This window comes from Falco cherrug, chromosome 3 (assembly GCF_023634085.1).
Source record: "Falco cherrug isolate bFalChe1 chromosome 3, bFalChe1.pri, whole genome shotgun sequence".
Taxonomy (NCBI): domain Eukaryota; kingdom Metazoa; phylum Chordata; class Aves; order Falconiformes; family Falconidae; genus Falco; species Falco cherrug.
This window is the reverse complement of record NC_073699.1, coordinates 98,444,255-98,469,071: the sequence shown is the minus strand read 5'-3', so window position 1 is coordinate 98,469,071 and position 24,817 is coordinate 98,444,255. Positions and strand designations below refer to the sequence as shown.

General features: G+C 38.8%; 2 long non-coding RNA genes across 3 annotated transcripts in view; both read left to right on the top strand.

Annotated features, from left to right (window-relative positions):
- LOC114014665 (uncharacterized) overlaps window positions 1-24,817 on the top strand; it is a 97,801-nt gene that overhangs the window by 1,742 nt on the left and 71,242 nt on the right. The gene's annotated exons all lie outside the window — the stretch shown is intronic.
- LOC129735695 (uncharacterized) lies at window positions 409-6,600 on the top strand. The gene is made up of 2 exons (XR_008731523.1): window positions 409-2,767; window positions 6,213-6,600. It is a non-coding gene; the product is annotated as an uncharacterized LOC129735695 (long non-coding RNA).

The window sequence follows — 24,817 nt, the reverse complement described above, 5'->3', positions numbered from 1 at the left end:
TCTAAGAGCACATGCTGTGCTCAAGGGCTGTGGTGAATTATAAATAGACTATGCAGAGTTTTGTTTAACTAGTTTTTTGGAACTTAAAATGAAGGAGATTCTTCAAGCTTAAGTTATCAGCTCACATTTTTAGTTTGATCCTTTTTGTTTCTAGACTAAGCCCAGTTCCTTATTTTTTTCCTTGTAGTCACTTTTCAGACTTCTTGTTGGTCTGACCTGGACATTCCCTAGTTTGTCCAGAAAGTACAGAGCTACAGCATTTCATCACTGAAGGCGAATTACATGGCTTAATTCAGAGCCCCTACATAAGTTAAGTATTTAAACTAATTAATTAATATTAATGTACAATAGCAATTAATTTAGCAAACAGGCAACTGTTCATCTGCTTGATCCAATGTAAATTATTACTTTTTCAGGCAGCAAGACAAACTTTTGAGACAGGAACATATCCTTCAGGTGTTAATTCAAAACAGTACCACCTAAAATTCTGTCAGAGCCTTTGGATCAAGTTTTCTAGAGATAAAGTTAATGCTAAATAACTTTTTAATATCAAGCACCTGTTCTCATTTAGTAATTAAGTAGTTCACGGCTGGTTATTTGATAGTAATTATGACCTGAATTTGAGCCTTCCTAGTTCTTCTGCTTCTCAAGTATTAACACAGGTAAAATCTTGTGCGAGTATCCTGTAAGTGGCTAAACTGGTCTCTACAACAAAAGCATAAGCTTTCTATGCTTTGCATGTCTGTAGAGAACAGTGATATAAGTTGGTAGCAATAAATATTTAAAGTAAAAAGCAGAGAGATGTATTTGACTGGATAACCGAAGTGGTAAATGAAGATTTCTTTACTGTTCTAGATCAGCAGCCCTTGGAGGCTTAAGTTAGGTTACATTTCGTAAGAACTTAAGCAGACCAAAGTCACCCCTAGTCCTACCTTTGCATGATTCCACCTTTTCCTAAGCTTTAGTGATGCCAGTTTAGGCTGACATTACGTTAAGACTGCTCTGGGGGAGTGATACTGCAAAGAGACTAGGCTCATCCCCATTAAGCTCTGCAGTGAAAGACAGGATTAAATACTTCCCCCCTCTGTTGTTCTGGTGTGAAACTTAGTTTGTTTAGATGTCTGTCTGCTCTATGGCTTGATCTCTGATTCTGAGTGCACTTGTAGGCTCCAATATGACATTTCTAAACTGACTAGAAATAGTAAAAAAAAAATCTCAGCCCTTCAAAATTTCTCAAGTTTGTGGAATTAGTTTTGTCATCTTCTCCTCAGTCTTGCTGGTGGAAGCTGGTTTGGCCTTCATGTAATTTTTGAATGCTTGAAGTGGAAGTGCTATTTTAGGTATAGCTTAGAAGACATGCCAAAGTCCAGTGAAACTGAATTCTGCTGTCATTAAATAGTAAAAATGTCATTCTTGGACAAGTTTTCAATGTCTTTCAAAATAATGCAGGTGGTACAAAATAACACACAACATCCATTCAGTTCAAGATGGGAACAAAGTTCAGATTTTCTGAGTCAGAACCAAATACCAGCTCCTCTGCTTCTTTTTCAGAAATACATGTCATGAATTTGAATCCAAGTTCCATTTCTCACATCAAAAAATTGCATGCAATTTTAAATGGTTTAAGGTGCCAGGTGAGGTCACTGCTGGAGACCAGCACCCCTACAACAAAGTTCAAACAGAGACTGAAGATCTAAGCTTGGGAGGACTTCCTGGACCTGTGATTAGAGGATGTGGCTGGAAGCCACAGGTGAAGTTGGTGAGGGCCGTTAAGTACCCTCAGGGCTCTGACACAAGGCAGGAGACGTTTACTAATTGTTGATCAATGGAGCTCCCTAGAAACAACTTGTGTCAAATGACAGAGTTCTTGCTTTAATCTTGTGACATTATTATCACACATACAGTGGGGTAGGTGGGGAGAATTAAAATACGGGAGGGACGGCTTACGGTTAAACCAACAGCATGATTTAACAGTCTCTCTTTATTTTCAGATTTTTGATTGCAAATTCCATAATTTTTTAGGTTAAAAGATTTGTAGAATATGATTAGAAGTTGACTAGTGGACGTTATAGCTCTTGGACTCTATACGTAGTTTATTTTCCTAGCTAGCTCTATAGTGATATAAAGCTTAAATGTTGTTAGAAATAGCCAAAATAAACTTTAATTCTAAAGCTCTACTACTTTTAATTGATAAACGCTAAAATGAAGATGTGTATTAAGGTCTGATACAGCATTTCTTGCAGAAATTGCATTGCATGCTGATAAGAAAGGTTGGTACCTACTGAAGAGTTTAATGTGCCCAAAGCTTCAGCAGGATCATGTGACATAAGCGGAAACCAAATTTGAGCATTACATCATAAGAATCGTCTGTCATAGTCTCACCTATACTGAGGCCTATTACTATTTCTAGCAGCTTCTAAGAGCTCCCTTCTCCAAATTAACCTTTATAGCTTCCTAGTAAGAGTTAATTTCTGCTCTTACCTGTACTACTAACTTGTTTTTTTAGAAATGTAACAAAGTCTCTGCAGCTGACACAAAGCTCTGAAGTTATATGACTAGAGAATATCCTTTTATCTTAATAAAGCAAGTTGGTTTGAGGATTTTTTTAAATCATTTTTATTTTCTTCTCCTGGAATCTAGCACAAGAAGATATGGACAGTAATCATTGCCAGTCCTAGTGAGAACTGGAAGAATAATTTCTGTCCCACAAGTAAAAATATTCTTAATTTGGTTCATACAAGAACAGCTATGCAACTTAATATTCCAGGTTAATATAAATTAAAAAAGCTGGTTTAAATGTTAACGTTTTAATGGACCACCTTTCTGACAGCATGAAAGATATTTATAAATCTGTATTCAATATTTTTCCGTGGAAAATTTGAAGATTGGTTTAGTATAAACTGCAAGTTTGTATGTATAGTACCCTGCACTAAGATAATGATTAAAAAAATAGAATGGAGTTGGAATTAATAAGCCCAGGTAAGTGTTGTAAACGAGACTTGACTGGAGTACAAGATAATCAAAGCATGTTACTTCAGTTTTACTGTTTCTATGAAAGAGACTTTGGAGGGAGGGCACGCTACAATGGTAGAGATAAATAATGATGAAATTCCCTGGTCCTCATCTCCCACTTTTCTTAGATAGTATCTGATGATTGTAGACGTGATAAATTGCTACCTTTCTGATCTGTAGGGAAAAATTGGGGGTGGGGGGAACTGGTGTCTTAGCAGAGTTAGGAAGTTAAACAGATCCCTTCTGCAGGATCCTCATTGCTGAATCTGATATTGGGAAAGAGACAGGAACACATACCTGGGGACAGACATTTCCAGGGGAAGCGTGTAGTTATACCTGGCTGGATGTAGTGGGAAAACTGGTCCTGAAAGGAGTGACTGTCTCAATGTGGCTGCTGTTCCTCTCCTGTCCTGAAACCTACCCAGATTCAGTGGGACGACTTTGTATTTTTCTGTATCTTCTGTCATGGTAGTGTTCAGTCACAGAGATGGGAACAATAATTTTGCTGTTACTGCTCAGGTGGCAGTTTCAAGGTGTTTCAAGGTGGCAGAGCTTGAAAACTGCATAGAATGCAGGACATGGGCTCCTGCTGTCTTTCCTTTGTCCTCTTTTATGCCTTCACTTTATTCCTAGTCTTTTATCTTTTTGCCTTTTTTTTAAATAGTCAGCCAAGACCCTCCCATCTTTGGTGCTGCTGTTGTCAGTGAGACAACCAAAGACAAAATGTTAAACCTGCTGCTGCTTGAAAGTCAGATGTAGTACTGCACAGTAAGATCATGTGTTCTGGCTGTTTCTCTGACAGTGAGCTTGGAAATGAAAGTTCGGACTGAAACTATATTTTCTACTCTTACTGAAGTTTTCTGTCCTTTTTATGTGCTTTTGCTAAGAAAGTATCATTGGAATAGATCAGCAATGGCTCCAGACTACTTGAGCTCGTTTTATCTTTTCCCAAATTAATTGAATTGACCTTATCTCTGACATTATTTAAAAGACCACAAAACAGGATTTTCAATAACAACTAATAGGAAGGATGCTTCAAAACTGAGGACTTTATTTAAAAAGTTGTAATTGGGATTCTCTCAGTATATTGAAACTTCTGTACAATTAAATTCTTTGAAGTTAATACAACAGCTTCCTAAAAGAAAGCAAGGATGGTAACTTCAGCTACGAATGTAGTTCAAAGTGTGCCGATTTTGAGAAAAGGACAAAATATGTCATGAATTCGCTGGTTCCACTAGAGGGCACAGCTGTGTGTAGAAAAACAAGAGAGAGAGAGCTACTAGTATTCATTTCTCTGGAAGTGCATGTGTCTTAAATGAGCAAAATAATACTGATCACGTGTTAAGTACAGTTCATGGCTTATTTCTTCTCCGAAGGACACCTTAAAAACTGCTACGGGTTTGAATGGCATCAAGCTCAATGTGCAGTGGTCACCTTGTATTTGACAGTCACAGTGTTGCTTTCATAAGCTCCTTTCTCCTGGTTAAGCAGGGTGGGGCGATCCGCGTTACACTGTTTTGCTTGAATTTTTATGGACAATGCAGGTGATCTTCAGAAAAAAATGCAGAGACAAGAGCCTTGTGTCCCTGTCTCCTAGCAGAATACTAGCTTACACTACTTCCAGCGACTCTTGCATTGTCACTTCTGTTGAAATGGTCTGAAGGAATGCACTTCATAGTAACTGATTTCAAAAGAAGCGATGCTTCTGTGTCTTTGGGAGGGCGATCCCATGATCTTACAAACAGCAGCTGCCTATTTCAGACAGGTTTAGCCTGTTAATTAGAAGACATTTGTGTAGACTGCATAGCTTGTATAACTAATCTTGACACAGTTGTCAAGGAAATAAAAAGAGATGTATTAAGTATGAGTGAATGCTGTACAATAATATTTGGAGTAGTATTAAGCATCTGCTATTTTCTGTTGTTCGTGTGTGTAATTTTGCTGGAGTAGGCATTGTATCATATGATTAGATGTTCCTCTAGGCTATAAAGCATAACTGGTTTATTTGAGGAAGAAGTCATGTGTTCTCCTTGTCGTTGCAGTGCTGGAAAATGCTGGTGTGAGTGTAGCTACACTCGGCGGGATGAGGGAGAGTGCTTTAGCAAAGCCTGTATCTTTTGAATGTGTTCCGGGAGGGACACCCCTTTTATTGCTGTTTGCTGTGTCAGCACTAGGAGGCTCTACTGGTGTCTCTGTGCTGGTGTAAGTGAAGCAACAGAAACGTTGTTCACAGAGAAGGGACTGCAAAAATGCGAGGAAACTGCTGCGAGTGGATGGGATGTGTCATGAAGCACAAGGGGGTTTTAGTCGAATAAGATACACATTTCCCCAGCGCTTACTGTTCTATTTAAGTTCTTGTGTATTACTTCCAATTTTCTATTAACGTGACCAATTTCTGCTCCCCTGGATGTCAGAAGCATGGTTTGAGGGAAGTGGAATGGGGCCCAGAGTGAGATTCTTGAAGGACAAGCATACTATGTGTCAGTTTTATTGATCAGAGGCAATTAGCTCAGCCAAACCCAATTAGGACACAGTTTTAGTTTTTTACACGCAGACATTAATCGCTCATTATCCAAGTGAACTCTAAAGGGAATTACTACAGGCTGACAGAATAAAATGGCTGTTCCTTTGCTGTTAATGGAGGAGTTTTCTAGATTTTTATTTGGTACTAAACTGCTAATTTCACTGGCTTCCTCTTACATTATATTCGCTTTTGGGTTTTGGATTTTTTTTCCATTAACAAGATCTTAATCATCTGTCATTCTGGCCTTTCTGGTGACAAGTATCATCCTGTGAGTGAATTTAATTACTTTTTTTTAATACCGTTAACTCCTCCCCTTGTTTTCTGCACTTGCTTAAGGCGATTTTTGTTGAAGCCTTCTGGCTGACTGCCTAGCATTTGGCTAATAACTCTGTGCAATTGTCAACTTCATACTGTTTCAGCATTTGAAATGGAATTCTCTTTCCTCAGTTATATGGGTCTGCCGTTTACTAGTCCATTATGCACAGAATCTAATCCATTTATGCTGTAAATAGCTTGGAGACAGAGCTTTTTTTTTGTTGGTCATTACATTATGTTTTATTTATTGAGCATAATTCAGTTTGATTGAAATGAAATAGTCATAATGGTTCGTGTACTGTTGCAGAACTTTCTTATCACGGCGCTTTTTGTCAATTTGATTTATTTTGTCTATTTACAGTTGTTGTGACAACGTAGAGTTGCTTTACTGGCTACAGCAGAAGTACCTCATCCTCCTGGAAAGCACTCCATGTTTCAAATTACATAGCTTCAGGGTGGACACAAGAATTGCATAGGAGAGTTTTGATTTGAAGTGTAGTCTGCTTGCTCTCAATTTTATTTTATTTTTTTAGGTATACTTTTCATTTGGAAAGCAGCTGTCATTGCTGGACATTGCATAGACAAGTGCTGTTCATATGAAAAACACTTGAGACAGAGAGCCAAATGCTTGTATTTAGGTGCCTGCAGTTACAGAACTAGCTTTTGAGGTCAATAAAAGTGGGATGTGCCCATTCTGCCACATCTGAAAATAAAGCACTTCAGTGCCCAATTTAAGGCACTATGTTTGATCATTCTGGCCTGTATATCCATGTACACAAAATGCAAAAACTGAATTGGACTTGTTTGTTGATGATACACTGCTGTGAGAGATAGTATTGACTTCTATAGGAAGTCTTCATGGGCTGGTGTCCTCATTTCAGCTGGGATGGAGTTGATTTTCTTCTTAGTAGCTGGTGCAGTGCTGTGTTTTGGCTTTGGTGTGAGAACAGTGTTGATAGCACACTGATGTTTTTAGTTGTTACCAGGTAATGTTTATACTAAGTCAAAGACTTTTCAGTTTCTTGGGCCCTGCCAGCAAGAGGACTGGAGAGGCACAAGGAGTTGGGAGGGGACACAGCCAGGACAGCTGACCTGAAGCAGCCAAGGAGGTAGTCCATACCACGGGACATCATGCTGGGTATATAAACTGGGGGGGTTGGCCAGGCTGTGCCGATCGTTGCTGAGGGACCGGCTGGGCACCAGTCAGCAGGTGGTGAGCAATTGTATTGTGCCTCACTTGTTTTCTTTTTTCCTTTCCCTTTGGATTTCATTCCTCTCCTTCTTTCCCTTCTTTTCATTTTAACTGTTATTGTCATTATTATTATTATTGATTTTTCATTTTTATTTTATTTCAATTATTTGATTGTTCTTATCTCAACCCTCGAGTTTTACATTCCTTTCCGATTCTCATCCCCATCCCTTTGGGTGAGGAGGGAGTGAGCGAGTGGCTGCGTGGCACTTAATAACCGGCTGGGCTTAAACCACAACAGCTGGACTTTGCAGGAATGAGAGAGTGAGGTTAATGTTGTTCAGACCAAACCTCTGACACAGGATGCATGGGAGGCTTAAAGACACTTCAGCAAAATGAGTATATTAAACTGAGAGAGAGAAAATACATTGCCGTTAGAGATGCATCTGAAAGCTTGGCTTTTCCCAGTAGCAGAGATAAAAAACATTTGTGGCAGAGTAAGGGAACTAGGTAAGGCTTGAAAATATTATTTTTGTTCTCAGAACAGTATAAATGTTATTCAGAACCAGAAAATTTTCCTCTAAGATAGTCCCAAGCTTTCAAAATATTATGCATCATTTCTACTGGGAAAAGACAATAAAAGTAAACCTAGACAGAGTGTTTACAGCATTCCCTTACAACAAGGAATTTTACTTCTTTCAGAAATTATGTAAGTTTTTTCAGAGCAGTGTATCAAATATTACTTCAGTAATTCATGTATTCAACTTTTAACCCCCCAATCTTACATATATGTTTACATAACAGTAATATCCATGTCTAGTAGCCAAATATCCACTTGTTTTCATAGAGCAGTTCCATGCCATTTTTGCAGCGTGTCTTCAACAGCGGTGTGATAACCTAAGAGTTTCAGCATGGTTTTATTGTTTAGATTCATTCTGGACTGCAGCAGTATGGTAGGGAGATACAAGGACTATGAACTGCTCTCAGGTTTTAAACTAGAAACTTGTTTCAGTCCAAAGATATGTACTCAAGGTCTGGCTTTACAAGTCCTTAGAGTCCTTTGCTCTTCCATCTCTGAAGCTCTGTTAGCTTCAAAAAATATCAAGGTTTTATTTATTTGCTTAGGTATATCCTACAACTAGCAGCTTCAACTAGGAAATTATTTTTACTGAGTAAGCAACAGACAGATTTGAACACTGGTGTTTGTATTAGCACTGTCTGTACATGGCAGTAATATTAAAGACTTTACTCACATCCGCCTTGATGTTGCAAAGTCACCCTGTGTGTTAAAAAAATATGTTGAACAGGAACAAAATACATTTTATGAATGTAATATCATGTGATGGGGTCCTGGTGGGTACCAAGTTGACCACGAACCAGCAATGTGCCCTTGTGGCAACAAAGGCTGATGGTGTCCTGGGCTGCATACAGAGGAACATTGCCAGCAGGTCGAAGGGGGTGATCGTTGCTTCCCCTCTGCTGGGCACTGGCGAGGCCACACCTGGAATGCTGTGTCCAGTTCTGGGCTCCCCAGTAAAAGAGAGGTATATGGATGTACTGGAGAGAGTCTGGTGAAGGGCCACAAAGATGATTAAGGGACTGGAGCGTCTCTCCTATGAAGAAAGGCTGAGAGAGCTGGGACTGTTTCATCTAGAGAAGACAAGGCTCAAGGAGGATCTTATCCATGTATTTAAATACCTGAAAGGAGGACGTAAAGAAGACAGAGCCAGGCTCTCCTCAGTGGTGCCCAGTGACAGGACCAGAGGCAACGGGCACAAACTAGAACACAGGAGGTTCCCTCTGAACATCAGGAAGCACTTCTTCACTGTGAGGGTGACTGAGCGCTGCCACAGGCTGCCAAGGAAATTGTGGAATCTCCCTCCTTGGAGACAGTCAAAAGACACATGGACTGGTCCAAGGCATCTTGCTTTAGATGGTCCTGCTAGAGCAGGGGAGTTGGACCAGATGACCTCCAGAGGTCCCTGCCGACTTCAACCATGAAGCCTTTTTGGGCTTTGGTGATGCCTGTACTTCCTTTTTACTCATACGTACAACATTTGAAGTCACCTGTACGTGAAGACACAAATCTTTGAAAGTAGAGGTTGTCCCAGATTTTATGTGGAAGACTGAGCTAAAATGTTAATTCTTTGATTCTTACTGTAATCCCTTTACTGTATTGCTTTAATCAGGCAGTGCTGGTTTTTTGCTTCCACTAAATCATCAGTCTCTAGGAGTAATTCAGTAATTTCAAATTAGCTCATTTGATACTGCGGGTTCTGAAAATGCTTGCTGAGTATCAGTAAATGAAGACTCAAATACGTACAAACATAAAAGACTTTAAATATTCAGCAATTACTGATGGAATTGTTGTATAACTAGAAATCAGATCTTGTCAAGGTTCTCATCCTTAAATATTCATGTTAGTCTGAAGGTTTTTTTCAGCCTGAGATTCCATGCTTCTTTTTTCTATGAAGAGCCTAAGTACGACTAAGAAAAAAATAGTGTAATATACATCATATTTTATACGTGTAGGTATACATGTGTGTGCATGTATAAATTAATGTCATGACTTTAATACTTTAATTTTTGCAGTAGCAGAAGAAAATCTTGGCTGTCTAATTTATACTAGACACTTCTATTTTTCACAAAAGTTATTTGATTATAAATAGACCATTCTGTGTCTTAGAATTGACAGATAGGCTGAAGAACAGACATTGGGAGATGAAAAACAATCCAGCTTTATTTACTAAAATCTAGTGATTCTATTAAGTTCATATTAATTGAGTTCACATACACATATTGATGATGCCATTAGTCCATTCTGTTATTACCAGAATAAGAATGCATCACCTACTCCATTCATTCTCCTGTTTGAAAATCCTTTTAAACAGTTCTCACTTTGTATTTCCTTCCTAAAGCAGAACAAATTGCTTTTCATTCCATTCACAAATGAAACATGAGCTCTTTGCCCTCCAGTAAAATGCATCTTATTATAAACAAATTGTCACTTAAAGAAATACAGACTAAAAGTCGGGATTCACTTGTGTTAAAGTATATATACATCTTCTGTATAAGAGATTCATGCATTCCTTTATTCAAGGCAAAACCTATAGTTTTAAGATACCAAAGTTGTTCTGTGAACAGTGGAACTAATTTTTTTAAATTACTTTAAATTTTATTTTAAATTTAAGTTTTTAAAATTATTTTTTTCTCCCACATTCTTCAGTCCTTCCCATCCCAAGTACTTCTTCCAACTCCTTCCCATGTCTTTTGCCAGTTTGGCTGAGAATATGGCAACATATGCTGTTGCTGAAATGAGCGTGTGCTGATTGCCTGTTCATTATATCCATGGTGACTGGCCAACTGGCTGAACTGCAGCTGGCTTTTCCTTAGTGGTAGCACTGATTTTGATCCATCCCTAGGAAACAGTTTTCGCAAAATGTATAGGAATTTACTGTCTCTGAGAACTGTATATGAAGTCTTAAATACTCAATGGACTCACAGGTTTAGGAAGGAGAGGCCTGGCAGTACAGTCGCATGTCTTCCTTCCTTGGGAAAACAGGTTCAAAGTTATTGTCATATTGTACTCGCATCTCAGAAAAAAAGAATCTCAAAGTCCATCAAAATTAATAAAATTATCAGAACTACTAGATCTAACTAAAATTACTCTGGGCAACAGCATGACTTTTAATTTTGTAGTGTCATTAGAGGGAGAACTATTTGCAAAGTTTTGATGCCTACTGAAGTTAGTGAGGTTACGTAAGTGTAACTTAATGGAACATGGTTTTAGAATACTCTTGTACTGTCTTTTCCAGAGTAAGTGAAAGATAAATCCTGATGCAGCAAAGCAAAATACTGAAATTATAAAACAAAAGCTGTATCTCCCAAGAATTTTTGAAGTTGCATGAGGTTAAAAGCATAGGTGATGTATGGCCAGATCCACTGATATACAGGCACAAGTCAGATTCTCCCATTTTTCTTAACAAAACTCTTCTGGTTAAGGAACCCATTTAAACCTGAAATGTCAAAGCAGTACACACCATTTTTGTCTAAGGCCAGCTTGCATCTAGAGTGCCTTTGTGTCTGTAAGGCATTATTAGTATTTTTCCAATACAGTATCTGTGTTACATGATTTCAAGGCACTACATTCCAGACATTGCAGAAGGAATGCTTGCTGATTCAGTGACCTGGAAGTCTGAAACTCGCAGGCTTCAGACAGGGAAGTCCTCCTCATCTTCCCTGGAGCAGGGGAGCCATCTAGCAGAAATTTGTCAGCCTGCAGGATCCTAACAGGTGAACAAGTTTCCTGCTGAGCAATTCCAGTGAATAGATGTATTCTTCCATCAATTATATTCTGTCAAATTGGCATTTATAATTTGAAACCTGCTTTTAAAAAAAATTTCTAGCAGGCTTTTGTAAACAAGAAAAAGAGTGGAGCTGAATATTAATATTCCTTAATTTGCTTATTTCTTGTGGTGCCTTCTTTTAAGAAATGAATGTTTCATTTTCTTCTTTTTATACAGCATAAAGCTGGGTTAAGTTCATTCCATTTATCAACTGGTCGATTTATTTGGTATTAGAAACAGTATTCACAAATGAACAAAATTACATTACTGGCTATAACCTGTAGCAGTTACCTGTGGCATACTGAAGCAGGACTCCTTGTTGATAGCTGGAAAATTATGCTTTGTCTTATTTAAAGAAGACTGCTTTCATCAAAGCAATCTTGAGTTTAAGGTACAATAACTATTATGAAAGCTTTTCAGAGCCACATGCAGAAATGACTGGAGCTGAAGTAACAGATGCCTGCTGATTTCTGAGATTAAAGAAATTTAATCGTGTGGTTTTGTGGTGGGTTAACTGTAGCAAAGGACCAAACTCCTACCCAGCTACTCACTCCCCCCTCCTCAGGGGACAGAGGGCGAAAATAGGAAAAGCAAGAACAAGAAAGCTCATGGGTCAAGATAAAGACAGGAGGATTGCTTACCAGTTATTGCATGCAAACCAGACTTGATTTGGTGAAAATTAATCTAATTTATTGCCAGTTAAAATAGATGTGGGTAGTGAGAAACAAAGACAGATATTACAACACTTTTCCTCCCCCTTTTCCCATGCTCAGCTTCACTCTTTTGCACCTGACTCCTCTGCCCTGTCCTGGAGGGGGACAGGTGAGAATGGGGGTCTGTATTACAGTCAGTATACAGTCGTTTTCTCTTTGCCATTCATAGAACAGGCTGGGTTGGAAGGGACCATCAAAGGTCACCTAGTCCAACCCCCTGCAGTGAGCAGGGACATCTTCAGCTAGATCAGTTTGTTCAGAGCCCTGTCCAACCTGACCTTGAACATTTCTGGGGATGGGGTATCTACCACCTCTCTGGGCAACCTGTTCCAGTGTTTCACCACTCTCATTGTAAAAACTTTCTTCCTTATATCTAGTCTAAATCTAACCTCTTTTAGTCTAAAACTATTACCCCTTGTCCTGTCGCAGCAGGCCCTACTAAAATGTTTGTCCCCATCTTTCTTATAAGCCCACTTTAAGTACTGAAAGGTTGCAAAATGCCTTCCTTTCCTGATTTCTTACACCTGAGGACTGAGAGCTTTTGGGCTTTATGGAAAGCATCCTTAAAGATCTGCCAGCTCTGTTCTGCTCCCTTGCCCCCGAGGGCAGTTTCCCAGGTAGTCCTATTGACTAATTCCTTGAACAGCTGAAAGTTTCCTTTCCTAAAATTCAGGGTCCCAACTTTACTTTTTGTCTGACCCATACACCTCAGGACTGCGAACTCCACCATGGTTTGATCACTGCAGCCCAGGCTGCCTCTAATCATGACATCATCGATTAGCTCACTTGCATCGATGACCATCAGGTCCAGTCTGGTGTCCCCTCTGGTAGGGCTATTACCTGGCTTAAGAAGTTATCATCAATGCATTCTGGGAGTCCTCTGGATGGCCTACAGCTTGCTGTACTACTTTTCCAGCATATATTGGGATGGTTGAAGTCTCCCAGCAGGATGAGAGCCTGCAAGCACTATGCCTCCTGTAGCTGGAGTAAGAATCCCTTCATTGGGCAGCCTGTAGTAGACACCAGCCACAAGGTTCTGTTGCCTTGGTCTCTAATTCTTACCCATAAGCTTTTAACCTGCTTGTGGCTGTTCTTCAGAGACAGCTCTTCACACTCCATCCATTTTGTGATGTAGAGGGCAACCCCTCCACCCCTCCTTCCTCACCTGTCCTTTCTGAACAGCTTGTCACTATCGATAGCTGCACTCCAGTCATGGATTCACCTGACCAAGTGTCAGTGATGGCAGCTAGGCCATAGCTTTCTAGCACCATGATGGCTTCCAGCTCCTCCTGTTTGTTGCCCATGCTGCATACATTGGTGTAGAGGCACTTCAGCTGGGCTGTCAGCTGTGTCACCTTCTTAAAGGAACACCCTTAAATTCCTTTCTTCTCCCGCTTTTTCTATGACCTGGCATGAGTTCTCCACAAGCTGGAGTTCCTGTCAGTAAAATCTTTTCCGACATGGGCTTTTCCCCAGGCTGCTGGTACTATCTGCTCAAGCACCATGGAACACCTCTTCCTCCTCCTTTTCTGACCTTGCTGTTTCCTCTGCTGTTTCTCACTCTTTGTGTCCCTTCTTCCTGTGCCTATCCAGCATTTTTTGTGTTTTCTTAAATATCTTTTCACAGAAGCACCATGAACAACTTTGCTGATAGGTGCAACTTTGACCTGTTGTGAATCTGTGCTGAGCCAGCTAGGAAGGGTGGCATTTAGCACAGAGCAGCCCCTGACCTCTTCCCACAGAGACCACCTCTGCAACTCCCCTGCTACAGCAACCTTGCATTTACACCAAATACAGCTTCTTATTCTTTGCCTTCCTTTAGTACCGAAATACCAGTAACCAGTAAATAACCTTATTCTTTGCCTTCCTTTAGTACCGACATACCAATAACCAGTAAATCATATGTAAGAATGGGAACTGTGTATCAGAGTAATCTCAGTATTATACATGGTATGGCTAAGACTCTTGAACGATAAAGGCAGTCACTCGGAACTGGCATTAAGAGACTCCCCAGTTCCTGTTCTCGCTTTCTCTGTGGATAAAGACTTGGTATGATGCTCCTTTTCAAAAGTGAGACCCAACAAGCTGGGGTCAGTTCCCAGCTCTACCAGTTCATTTCCTTAGCAGGCTGTCACTATGTCAGTAATCTGTTTCCATCCCACAGACTCAGCTGTGGAATTCTTTGAGGAGGTCAGGGAGACTGTACGGTCACAGACACAGTCATAGCTCTCACTGTCTTCAAGGAGAAATACGATAGCAAAACCCAGCGGAGCAAGGCCTGCTTCTCACAGGCCTGATGAACTGTTCTCTGTTCCCCCAGCCCACCCGGCTATTGGACACTAATCACATCCTAGTCTTGTACATGCACTGGGAGCTTATTGCGCTTCTAAACTTCCCAGCTCGGTACAGATCGCAGGGAAATGCTGTGGACTTTCTGAGCACGGATGGGCTGTTCAGTTTGCCATTGCAGGAGTGGCACCTAACAGGCCACGTGCTCTGGCCACCTGGGCATCCCCATGTCATAATTAACATCCTGCTTGCCCTGCTTAACACAAACAGAACAGTTGAAAAGGAATTTGAGGCTAGGTGGGTGGTGATTAATTAAATCTAAACTTTCTAACTAAACTACACTTTCAATGAAGAGTTTAGAGATTGTGACTATTCTCCCCGTTTCTTTTAAGTCATTTTAAAAAAAAAGGCCAAAATCAGAACTGCCAGCAAGGTACAAACGACAAACACTACAGGGAAATAGTTTTGAGAGGTTATAAGACACTTGGGCTATTGTAGTTAAACTGAAAAAATGAAATACCCTAGATTTAGCTTTCAATATAAATGAAAATTGTCCGAAGTACATGAACGACTAGATAATGAATACAGAAAGCTGCAGTCTGCTATTACCAGCAATTTTCAGAAAGGAAAACTTTTATGGAAAAGGCTCCAATTTATCCAAGAGTTGTCGGATATTAGATTGTGCGTGACACTCAACCAATATGAACTTTTACAGCTCTACTGAAGTCAGCATTGTCTAGAAAAGATTAAAATCTGACTGATTATTTCTAGTTAGCTGGAGTTTTTCTACATTGGAAATGCTCAAAAATCGTCTGCACTAATGACATGCTCATTAAATCATCTAATGATATTAACAATAACAGTGGTGTTGGTGATTGGGGTAAATGAAGAAACATTCTCAATGGCATCCAAACCTAAATTATTCCCTCTTCTTTTTAAAACTGTGCAATTTGTAATGCCTGTTTTTTATCAAATTCATCTCTGTTAATAAGATCTATAATTATGAAGCAGGAAGGCATAACGAGATTGGCTGATTATAATGCAGGGAGCATAGATGAGTACTAATTCCCCAGAGGATGAAGCTCTCTGGTGATGGCGCTAGCATGCTTAGGGCTGCTAGGCTGCTATTTCTAAACATCTTTATTTTGAAGGAATTGTGTTCATTGGAAGTTATTAGTTTGAAATGCTCAAAAGCTTTTATTGTAGCTGCTGTTTGCTTTCTTTTTGGTATTAATTTCTGTCCGCAGCAGAAGTATCACAATCTAGTAACAGATACTCTCTGTTGATGGAACAGCTCCGATTCTATGGCTGCAATCTGTCTACTCAATCCTGCAAGTATTTAATAATGCAGCTGTTTAGATTTGTTTCAACATGGTCATTTATTTGGATAAGCAAGGCTTTGCTACATCTTCTGATCTGGTGGGTGACGTAAAGTAAAATTTTCAGTTCTCTCTGTCTTAATTTCTCTATGTGTAAAACTGAGATTGTGTTACAGATCTTCAGTCTGTCTTACTTAGGATTCCCAGAATGTATCCCAGATGCATTGAGTTGAGGATTGGGATAAACAGCAACATCTTGTATTTTGGATGTTGTCCTCAGTTCTGAACCAAAGTCTAGCTGATGGGAAGCTGGCAACCTGCTTCTCTCACCCTGCTTCTTAAGGCACATACCTCTTTCAAATTCTCTTCCTGCCCATCTCCTTAGCAACATCCCAACATTCAAATGAAGATGTAGTATCTATAGCTTATTTGGGGGTTGCTGACTTTCCTATTCTGAAAAAACATTGCCTAATTTATTCTCTCTTCCTCCTCACTGCTATGTGGAGGTCTTTGCATTTTAATGTTAAAAAAGTTGTCTATGGTGTTTTGAAGGGCTGACTAGTATGATGACGAACTCAAACAGATGGCTGTACTTGCTTAGTGGAAGATGCCAAGTACACAGCATGTGAAACTCCACAATCAGTGGACTTCTAAATGAGAATTTTGAAAGAATGTGAGCCCCAGGTCAGGGAGAGGTTAGTGATATCAAACGCCACTAGATGAGGTTATGTCTTAGGGTAACAGATCAAAGAGAACAGGAATATAATGCACTTCCATGTTTTATCTGTCACTACCTGCTGAAGTTAAAGGTGACTGCTCAGGTAGCTTCAAGAAAGCAGCCTCAAAGCCAGCAAACTTAGGAACTGGTGGAAAAGAAAGTAATACCTGGGACATTGCCTCTCTCCATTCTAAAGGCACAAGGTAAAGTGCTTTCCTCTTCTTAGTGTGTTGTCAATAGGTCTGTTGATTCCCATGGACTTAGCAGGTAGACACTGAACGATCAGTTAGTGTGGGACTTGTGGGATGGTTCAGAGCAGGGCCACTGAGCCAAACGTTGTACAAAGATGGTATAGTAGACTTTTTAGCTGGTGATCTCACGCTTTAAACAGAAAAAAAAAAAAAAAAAGTAAGTATGAGAAGGAAGTAGTACAGTTTATTGCAAGCCAAGGTGTGGCTGCAGATGACATGACATTTTTACAATACAGAGGGGATTTTTCAATTAATCTTCCAGGTTATATTATCCTAGGAGGATTGTAAGAAGGAAGATGAGTGAAGAGAGAGAGCAGGATTAGGAGCTGGGGGGAAAAAGATGAAGTGTGTGAATTAAGGATATTAAAGAAAGAATTTTGTTTGAACCAGTCAGCAGTATACACGAATAACAATATCCAGAGCAGAAACTCTGGTGAAGAACATGACTTTTGGAATCCCCTACTGCAACATCTCCCGGGGATGTTTCTTGTTTGCAACTGAGCAGGAGCATGTACAGCTAAGTTTGAGAGAGGATAAGGTCTGAAAAGAGAACATGACCATGATCCAGAAGTATAAATACATTCATAAAACAAAACAAAAGGAAAGGCTCAGTGCCATAAAAAATTAGAGGAATAAGAAGGAAAATAATAAAAAATGTTCTTCCTCTTTCAGGTAAGATTAACAGAGGCATAAGGAGTTAACAAGGTTATTACAGTGCTTTTCTATTAGTCCCATGTGGAGGCAAAGGCTGCAGTATGATTGCATCTCTGATTACACACTTGAAAATCCACAGATGTAGAGTAAAAACTAGGCACAGACAAAATAAACACTGTTAAAGTAGGAGAAGGTCTGAAAAAGAACATGTAGGGATTGGAAGAACATCTAAATAGATGATTACTTTTTCTTTGTATGAGACATCCTTCCTGAACCCTTGAACAAGTATGATTTAAAAGCAGGTATAGCAGTGTTTCAAAATCTTGGCCAATACATTTAGAGATTAACCTTCACAGGGAGTTTGCCAACTTGAAATTTAGGCATTGTAAGAACATGTGCAGGTTTGGCCACTACAATTTTCTTCAAATCTCACTGTGAATAGTGACTATTAGACTTGTATGTTCCATATCATGTATTTTTCTCTCTCTGCTTTGTTGGAGTCACAGAAAGAGAGCAAAGTGACTACCCAAGGGAAAACAAAACACAAGCTTACCCTCAGCACTCCAAGTTTCGTAAAATAAATATCCTAGAAGCTCTAGATGCTTTCAAGAGTGAGAGGGTAAGTAACGTTACCCATGTGAATATTCTGTTATAGAAAATTTGGAGGGTCTGGTTTTGCAAGAGTAGGCAACGGAATGTTGCTTTTTTGGTTTTTTTGGGGGTTTTTTTTCTTTTCTTTTTTCTTTACTAGTCTTTTAATATGGAGTTTATTCTAACTTATTTTAAGTCAATTTTCTTATTAACCTGAGGTACTTCAGTTGTTTGTGGAGACATGGATACCACCTATTTGTTTAATCTAGGCTACTATGTTTTCCTCTACCACAGAGCAGTTGTAAAGCAAAGAAGTTTTAAAAGCCTATTGTAAATGGGACACTACTTTTAATATCAATAGCAGGAAGAAAAAAAAATCTGAAATGAGTGTGATTTTAAAAGTTTTAAAATTACAGCTGGGTATATTTTAACCTTCCAGGGTGGGATTCATGTCTTTCTATTGCAAGATTTTATCATCTCTTACAGATTTGTTTTGAAAAAAGAACAGGGAGTCAGGTTCCTGGAAGTACTTCACTGCTTATGGTATTTCCCTGGCTGTGTGAGCTGCAATGCAGAATTCCAAGCTGTCTAGGTTTACACAGCATTGAGAGAACTGAGCTGAGCTGAAAGTAATTCCTTGGATCTTTGAGCCCTGCAAAGCCAAAGGAGTAGAAATATGATGTCCTGCTGAATTCTGTTACAAAGAGGCTGTGACAGTAACCATCAGGAAGAAGAGCTTTAAACAAAACGCTGAAATAGTGAAATGCCTACCCTGCACAGCACAGCATGAGGCAGAGGTACCTGGCCTGGCTCTGAGCAGCCACTGTGTTCCCTCAGAGTACAGGCAGAGAACAGCACCAGGAATATTCGTGGTGTGCATTGGCCTAAGTGGAGCTGGGCGTTTAGAAGGCTGTACTGTGGCTACTTTCACCTCCAAACTGGTTATCTCTCTCTGCCATAACACTACGTTGTGCGTACTCAAGTCCTAAGGAAATTAGTTTTTCTATACTGCAGTTTCTTCTGGGGGAAGCAGTAAGAACGTGCAGTTAAATATCTAGAAGTGAATAGTCACAGATACAAAATTATCCTCCCCATTGCAAAGTTCACAAGTTTCAGAATTGCTTTGTATATTTTGAGTTAGGTCAGGTTTTTGCTTTTCTGTGGGTTGCATGCCAAAGAAATGACCTTTGAGTGGCTTCACACCAGTGGGCTATTTGTGACACAAAGCAGTATTATAGCTATCCCTGGATACATCAAAGGAGATGGCTTTGCTATTGCCAGGTATTAGGGATTCCTTCCTTTTTTTTTTAACTACCTATGCCTCCCTGCCCTCAGTTTATAATCTAGTCTTTTCTTCAATTATTGTGACCTGGTTTTAATTAATTTCTTCCTGGTGGGTGCATTCATTTGTCCAGGGTTCATCACTAAGAGGCTGTTGTTAAACATGATATTGAAGCCTTTAACACAAAAAGATTCTCTGTGTCTTCAAAACTGCAAGATGTTGGACATACAAGGATGAGGAAAATCATAGCACATCATTTAGAGGCAAATAGATATGAGGAAGTCTGCCTATAGTAGAACCAGTCTGGGAAGCAATGTTGGACTATTTTGGCCCTTCTATGTCTCTCATTTAATCTCTATTTCACCAACTATTCTATCAACTATTAGAGCTGGGGAAAGTATGGGAAAGGTTTTTGAAACAAACAGAGCACCACAGGAAAAAAATGGTTCAAATCTCCTAAGAGGATTTTTTAGACAAGAGAATTTCTATTGGTGGAAGCTTGTGAATGCACACAGCCATCTTTAAGGAAAATGCTGCTGAATAGCAGCTAATAAATTGAACTAAATCATGTTTTTTAATATCCATATTACTAGGGGTAGAGTACTACATCCAAAGACTGAAAATGTTTACTGAGAACTGATTAGTCTCCTTTTTGCAAGAAAAATACTTTTCTGTTATAGTAGGGTACAAATCCTGATTTCCATTGGTTTACTCCATCTTTTTTTTTAATTACATTTTACAAAATCATCCAGATTTTATCATAGATGAAGATTCCATGCATCATTTTCTGCATAATCTGATTCTGTTCAACTGGCTTTGAATCTATGTCAAAATTTTCTGACAAAATATTACATGTCAAAGGGCTTTCAAACGTCAAGAGACTAAGATGTTTTGTTATCTTTTCATCTGTGGAAAATGTACTTAATGAAATCCAATAGAGCTACTTTTTGAAACATAAATTCTTTTTAGCCCAAGTAAAAGTTTCACCATCTGTTACAGCTTCATGAAATTCTCATAAAATATCCATGATGACAAATTATTTCATATACATAATGGACTTGTGATTTCTCTGTCTGAACTTGTCTTTTTAAAGCTCCTAAATGAATTACTAAGCTTGCTACAAAGTGAAATGGTAGTGCAATGTCAGTTCAAAAAACCCCAGTTAGGTGCTCCTTTTTGTAAGTGACATTACTCTTTAAAATGCAATACAGCTAGCACTACAATTTTTAAAATGACTTCCCCTCTGTAGGGGCTTATTAACTAATTACATATTAATATTAGCAGGATGATCAAGTTTTATGTAGCTTTCTAGCTTCCTGAAGATATATTTGATTGACATAATTGGGCTTTTAGTTATGGAACAGCATCTGATTCCCATCTCAATTATGTCAGTGTAAATCCAGAGTATTGTATGTTTTTCTGTTTAGACTCTGGCCTATGAAAATGGTCTGCAATCTAAAGGCCCTGTAATGTTTGATTTTAGTCCAGAATATGTAAGAACTTCTACTGTATTATTACTGTTATTACCATTATTATTATGTGAAAGGTGCTCATTATTGTTATGAAGTAAAAGGCAAACAAGAAGAATAAGGGAGAAAAATGGCATTGGCTTTTTAGAGGTTTAAAATACTGTACAAAGTATTATCAGAGGTAGTATGGGAGGGAAGGTGTGGTGAAAAACACAACTTTATATTTCTGTTTCAACATTGATTATCAGTATATGTATACTGAATCAATGTTTTATCAGTATATGTATACTGAATCGATGTTTTAATGTAGTTCTATTTTCCTTTTCCCTCACTGAAACCCCTAATTTTTAGAATGAGAGATCAGTCTGGCAGGAATGCATATTTAACATTAAGCAAAAAATGGAGATAGAATAAAATGTAATGTCACGATCAGCAAGTTTGTGGTGGGTAGCTTCCTACATCAGTCCTTAGAGAATACCTTTACAAGAATTAGCCCTAAATCCGGATCCCATTGCATTTTAATCAGTTTAGCATGCCAACTCAAATGCCCTTTAACAACACTTTAACAAGTACTGTATTTATAATACAGCTTGCTCCCTTTGAGGTTTTCCCCGCATATACTAATTTGACACATTGGCTGAAAGCTTCATTTATTTCAGAAACTAAAAAATGGCTGCAATTGTCAATTTATTTTTGGAAAAGTACTTGTTTGATGATTTCAGAAAAGGCATTTCTCCTGTCTTCTTGCCAGAGGCAGGCAAAGTTTATGCAAATGACAATTTGAATGCTGGCTGTGAGTTAATAATGGGGTGGGGGCTACCAACTTCGAGAAAAATAACTGGAGGGCATTAGTAATATAAGAATCTACAAAAAAGAAAATGCCAGTTATTACTGTGTTCTTGCCTGAAGAACTTAAGCACCATTAATATTTTATAGATAGAATTATTCTTTATTCTGCCCATCGTAATTGGCAAACACAAATATCAACAATCTAACAATTATATATTTAAATTGCTATGCTGGTTTTTGCTTTGGGTTCTAGAAAATGGCATATAATCATAACCAGACATTATTTGTCTGTCTGTCTCGGGCAGTCCATCTGAGTCACCAAAAAAGTGAAGCAAAAGCAAAGTGTCACATACAAGCTTTTACCACAGTGGCTGCCAGGGCAGCTTAGATTTCTAAGTTTGGCTTTGTGCTGTAGCAGAAGATATGTATGTTTTCCCCACAATTGTGGAATTGCATTAATGACCCAGTTCTGAAGTACTTGTTTGGTATCAATGACTGAAGTGGAGTTTTGCCTGAAGACTGAAAAAGATTTTTATTACTTAGTCAAACGCCAAGTGTTGGATGTTAAAATGCAGTTAGCCGAACTGTGAGAATAACCAGAAATAACTTACCTATGCTGGAAAGCTTATTTTAAATTCTTCCTAATGTTTTTGTTCTCTCTCCTTAAAATGAGGACAAAGTAAAGTTTCTGCAAATATCCACTCTCTTCAACAACTTAATGAAGACAAGAATTAATTAAGGATAATTAGGCCAATGTGAGGCATAGTGGAGACACATGTTTGCCAATTAGAAAATGAACTTTAAGTCAGGTATCGGGTATCTGCTTGCTGATAAGAATAGAGAGGTCTCATAAATGCATAACTAATAATCTTTGTAGCATCACAAAATACCACCATGTTACTGTGATCAAACATCATATGGTTGTATGGCATCTTGAAGAATATTAAGTATATATTTTTCTAAATGAAGTAGCATACAACAATATCACTCCTCATTCCAGAGAGGATAATGGCATTAAAGTGGACATTATTGAGGTGTTATTATGAAATATTTGTTTATGTTTGTTTCTGTAAAGAAAAAAGTTTGGAAAAACTCAGGGGACAAAGGTATATCACACTGTGCAAGAACTGCTTCATTACTTCTCAGTGCCAGTTTGCACCCTCCATTTGGTCTGATCATTTTCTGGCCTGATCAACAGAGGAGCAGAACTACAAAACATTTCCACATTGGGTGGGATTAATGGAGACAAACCACAAATCCTGTCTTTGCTTGCTGGGTCAAACCTGAGATCATACGTAAAGGTTGCAGGTTATTTGTGGGTGGATAGGGAGCTGTTTTGCAGAGGTGTATGTTACGTGGTAGTAGGGCAGCACAGATTTTTCTTTCAACTTTATTAATCACTGTTACGTGCTGGCATCACAAGTTCTCAGAATGCCTACAGTTCTTATGCTTTTTAGGTGTTGAACAGTACAGATCTTGCTAGCTGACCAATCTCACAGTCATAGGATTATTTATCTTAAAAATCTATCTATTAAATTTTGAATGGAATGGAACTGAACAGAACTAAGTTGAACAGTGCCAGCTCTTTCTGAAGGTAAATAAACCATCATAGCCAAATTACTGAAGACTGTACTCATACCTGAACATTCTTGTTGTGGCACATGAAACCACTCAAAAACATCAAATGGATCCATTTCTGAGTCACACTTCCCTTAGGTTTCCAAATTAACAGTGAAATGTACTTATCCAATGTAAAAAATAGCTCCCACAAACTACTTTATTACAAAATAATGCAGGAAAATAATTCCCCACAATTACAATAAAGTCAAACAGAAATGGAGACAGCTTTGCATTGGAGCCTAAGTCTTCTGAGTCTCAAACTTTGCTTAATCTTACCTTTTCACTCCCCTGCTCTTTCTGCCATTCAAGAAGGTAAGCAGCTTTGGTGGTTCGTGAGAGAAGAAGCTGACATCCTCCTAGCACTCCAAGACAGAGATTTGCCTTGGAGTCTGTGCAAGAATTAATCAGAGAATGACAGACACTTACATATTTACTTGTTGTATATCCAACAAAGGCTGGAATATCTGGTGCCTGAGCTAGTTAATTCAGAAATAGGTTGAGGATTCATGGCAGCAAACTGCATTTTATAAAGATACCCTAATCGTTAGGAAAAATAGTATCTTTATAGGGAGGTCAGGAGTTCTGTTATGTGCGAATACTCCAGAAGTAAATAGTAAGTAAGTAAGCCCAAGGATGCACTCTAGGAATGTTCCTAGTGCCTTCCAGCCACCAATGAGCATTGATCCTCGGAACCAGGTTACAGGTAAACTTCAGTAGTAGCTTCCAGATACATACACTGCAGAATATCACATCTCAACAGTCACCATTTGTCCCTTTAGATCTGCTCCTACTGCACCTCACTGTTTGCTAATATACTAACTAATGCGTAGGGTACTAGCCACTTAATACCAGCTTCAGGAAGAAAAGGGCTCATGAACAGCAGTGTGGCAGAAAACCTGCCGTCATGCATAGTGTTGTAAGGTGGGCATTGGAATAATGGCTTCCCAATATTATATTCCCAGTGAAATGGTATCGAAGGAACATCAACTGACTGAAGTGAATACAAAAACTGGACTGCATTTTTTTTTTCCAATTTGTTCCATTTATTCTTAGCTGCTGGTTTTGTGAATTATAACATGGAGTATTTTGTCCAGATGCACATTGCTCTATGATTTCCTGTGATGAAGCAGTTCATTGAATCCTTTTGTTATGGTCACAGGTTTTGTTGTCAAGTTCTTTTAGGGTAATATCACAATCATCTTGCCATATGAGCTCCCTTTAATGCTGTGCTTGCTTGTATCCTAAATGTCCATGCATAATAGCCTATTACTGGTGGCTGTAATAATAACAAAGTCTTTTTTTATGAGATATTGCACTTGGTTTTTTCTCCCGTCAGCATTACTCCTCTCCTTTTCTACATCCACCCCCACCCCCCAAAACACTGTGTGTGTGGGTTTTTTTAATGGATCTGTCAGTAGAATTCTCTTTTTTTTTTTCCAAGACTGAGCTCTGCAGCAATAAAATTGCCAGGATCTTGTTGGTCTGTCTTATCTCCAGTGTAATTTGTTTGCCATGTAGTCTAAATAATGTTCCTGATGTGCTTTCAGAAATCTGATCATGCATTTTTATATTCACTTTAGGGGAGCCAAGAGCATAGCTCCAAGGTTTCAAGAAAATTTGGATTCAGGTTTTATGTGACTGATTTTTCTTTCAGCTGCAGTACTTCTAATTTCACAGAGCAGAGAATCAGGTCTTGAAGCTAGGGACCGCTTCTAAATATGATGGCTTTATGTTGC